The sequence below is a fragment of the Dryas octopetala genome, chromosome 2, assembly GCF_963921425.1.
Source record: "Dryas octopetala chromosome 2, drDryOcto1.1, whole genome shotgun sequence".
Taxonomy (NCBI): Eukaryota; Viridiplantae; Streptophyta; class Magnoliopsida; order Rosales; family Rosaceae; genus Dryas; species Dryas octopetala.
The window spans coordinates 19545011-19549148 of NC_141367.1; positions in this window are offsets into that span (position 1 = coordinate 19545011).

Consider the following 4138-nt stretch of genomic DNA (forward strand, 5'->3'; position numbering starts at 1 on the left):
GCTTCTTCTCTATTCTTCTCTCTTCATCTTCGCTTTCTTTATATATTTCCTCTTTTATACATGATGTCTAATTATTTATTCATGTTCTTTATTTTAGATTTATTCAATAGATCTTTTTATTACATTTTTTTGGGAATTAGGCTATGATTTTTTCTTCAAAGTTTTGCTAGGGCAGTGTTTTTCTTCAATTTCCACTAAGTTATCAAAAATAAAAATAAAAAAATAGTCTGATCTGCTATCCGACGGAGCACCAAGCACAGTATAACTTAATCAGACTATTTATCCAGAACAGTACCAAACGCCTGATAATATTCTGAATAAACAATCAGTACTCTCCGGAACAGATTAATACTATCCAATAGAAATTAGTCAGTACAGTCCGACGTACCAAACGAGCCCTAAGACCAAGTCATTTACTTTACACCTAACACCCTTTAAATTGTTAATTTTTCACCTAACAGCAATTAAATGCTCCATTAGAACTATAAACCCTATACTAGTATATTCTATACTTTATACCCTATACTAGTATACTCTAAAGTTTAAACCTTATATCATATACTAGTATACCCTAAACTCTAAACTCTATATCATATACTAGTATACTCTAAAGTCTAAACCCTATATCATATACTAGTATACTCTAAAGTCCAAACCCTATACTAGTATACTCTATACCCTATATTTTTTTTTTACTAAAAAAAATACAGGGTATAGAGTACTATAGTAGTATACTATTATATGTTATATACAATTATAAAATATATAGTATTATAAACTATAAAATATAAACAATAAATTATAAACTATAATAAACTTATAAACATATACAAATTATAATAGGGGGTTCGGTTTTCTCTATAATAGATATATAATTATTAATTAGTATATCAAGTCCAAAGGAATATATATATAATTTTTTTTCACACTTAATAAAAATATAAAATTAAATATGACTGATACGATACGGGATCAATTGGGATTAAGATGTGGAAACCACTCCCATCCCATTAAGATTCAGTACGGTTTGATCAGGTCCGGTACGGGATGATGGCCGATATTATTTTTGGGCATGAAATTGACACAGAACGGAATGAAATCAGTTTGGTTTTCGGTTTCCGGTTTCCGGTTTTAGTGCCCAACCCTAACTAAACAACTTGATTTGGTTACTTTTTTGCATAAATGATTTTTAAAGGGTGATCTAGAAAATGAACAGTTCTGATCATGAAACTAGACTGCAAAATAAATAAGAAAAGAGAGAATACACAAAAGTCACATTTACTAATATGGAATGAAAGAGAAAATGAATCGGAGTGAGAATGAATGTGGGAGAGAAATAATTGAGTGGGAATGAGTCATTTACATTAAGTTGTTTACTAACTATCTGGAATCATAATAAAAATAAAGTTGATTCTCACTATTGTGTTTGCAAATGATCATGACTCGGATTAAAAACTAGTTTAATTACTAAAAAGTTTGAAGGTTGTTAAAAAAAATTTATTTTCTTAATGGATATTTTAGGATTATTAAATTAGGTTAATTTTAGTATGAAGCTATGTAGAATGAGAATCAATACTAAGTCCCACCCAAGGAGTGGAATTGATGAAAAAATAGGAGTGTAATTCTTGATTTTGGAGTATGCCTCATTTACTTTTTAATTGGAGTAGAATGAAAATAACTCTTATACATTTCACTTTCATTCCCTATAAATAAACGTGACCAAAGAAAAAGCACGCAGCATTCCTCATAACTAGAATTGTGAAGCATTCCTCGTATCCTCATAACTAGAATTGTGAATCTCCTTCATTTGGAACAACAACAATTAATGAAGGGATCATAATGACACCCATCGACCAACTATAATTTGATTCATTCAACAGCCCTATCCCAAATGGCTCTACCATGGTCCAATGTGGCCCAAAAACTTTTATGCTAAATTGGCTTGTTGATTGAGACGATCTTTCTGACTGGGCTTGCTTTTACATTGTAACTCCCCACACCACAAAGTCATTATATAACCCAATCTTCATAAAAATTTATGGTGATGTTAATGACTTGCCGATGGGTTCATCATCTGATGTCTATGGGATCGTTATAGGATGGGTAACATTTAGGCTTTTTATTACAAATAACAAATAGTCTCTTAACTTTTATAAATATATTAATTTAGCTTTTAAAGTTCATTTTTGCTCAATGTAGTCCTTTATATTTACCACTGCACATCAATATGATCTTTTTGTTACCTTCTGTTAGTTATTCTGTAAAAAATAACCAATCCAAGTTAGCATTTTCATAATTTCTTTTTTTCTAAAATTCTACGGACTCCTCTTAAGTAGTATTATTTTCCTACAACCTCAATTTCAGGATTTGACTTCCAAAAATTTTAATTAAAATTCTAACATCTCCAAATAATTCTCAATCATCCAAATTAAATTCTAACAACCTCTAATAATTCTCCAAAAATTATATTAACCTCAAATAAATCCCATAAATCCACCAAAAATTATCATTATCCCAAAATCATTTAGAAAAATTTATTGGGTTTCATGCTCAATTGGTAGAGTCCCTAAAAATCTTGTTTTTCTTCAGCAAGTACAAAAAGCTACATACTCAATTAATAGAGTCCCTAATACTTTTTTGATTGAAGGTTGTTGGGATTAGCAGTTTTGTTGACAATGCTCTCAATTGATTGAGCGATTATGTGTATCAATACACAAATTATCTGACACTTAACGTTTAGAAAAATAGTTTTTGTGCGCTAAAGAGTGCTAACTGACTATTGATAGAATAAGCTTTCCTAAATTGTCAATTGATACACTAGGCCAATGTATTGATCAATTATTTAAGTTCTATGACTTTGTCTAATAGTCCTGTTGTACTTATTTGAACACTCGAGATCTGTGATCTCTCATTAAGAGTGTCAGATCATTTAGGTTTTCCAACTACTTATGTTTCTCTATAGATATTGTTAATCTTTGGAGAATTTTTCTAGATGGTTTTGGAGACAATGAAATTTTTTTGGGGTTTTATGTAATTTATTTGAGATTGAAATAATTTTTGGAGAATTATTAGAGGTTGTTAAAATTTAATTTGGATTATTGAGAAATATTTGAAGATGTTAGAATTTTTATGAATATTTTTGGAAATTAAATCCTGAAATTGTGGTCATAGAATAGTAGTACTACTCAAGAGGAGTCCATAGGATTTTTCGGACTCCCGAGCTATTTTCAATGAAAATTTGAAGTTAAAAGATTTTAGAAAAAGATTTTAGGAAAATGCTGACGTGGACTGGTCATTTTTTAAAGAATATGTAATGAAAGGTAACAAAGGGACCACAACCAATATATTGCCAAAGACAATATCCAATAAAACAGTAAATATGAATCAAAATAATCAAGGCAAAAGATAAAGAGAGAATACGATCCTACAAGAGACACCAATATTTATAGAGGTTCACTCAGTCAGTGTAACTGAGCTACATCCACTTTAGGAGACGACGAAATTCTATTATAATCAATAGAAAGTTTACAAAGAGTGTTTGAACCTCACAAACAATAAGGCCCAAATACACCCAATGTACTCACTCACAAAGAACAAGAGAAAGATAAGAGCCAAGGAACTATGGCTTTTCTCCTTATTCTCTTTTGTGCGGTTGCAACTCTCCAAGTCTCTCTCTTGATCTCTAACTCTCTTTCACGTTCTTTTTTTTTCTTTTTTTCTTTTTTGTAGTTGCTGCTCTCTTAATTAAAACCCTAAAAAACCAATTAGAAGTCTTAATAGGCTTTTAAAACAAAACAGCCCAAAAACCAACAAAAAAATGCTTAAGCTGGTTTTGGTAATGAGCAATTGGCTCGATCTGGCTTTAACAGAGAAAAATAAGCTCAAGCCATTTTAGGCAAAGAGTATAATTTGAAGCCAAAAACAACAGTGCGGTGCTAAATATGAAGGACCATATTGAACGAAATTGAACTTTAAGGACCAAATTGATATATTGGTGAAAGTTGATGAATTATTTGTAATAAAAAACCTAACATTAATGCTATCAAATCAAGTTGTCTATGAGTTGAAAACAACGGTGATTTCATAATATACAAGTCCAAAGATATTCGATCTTTTTATGTTATGGATAATTCAACGA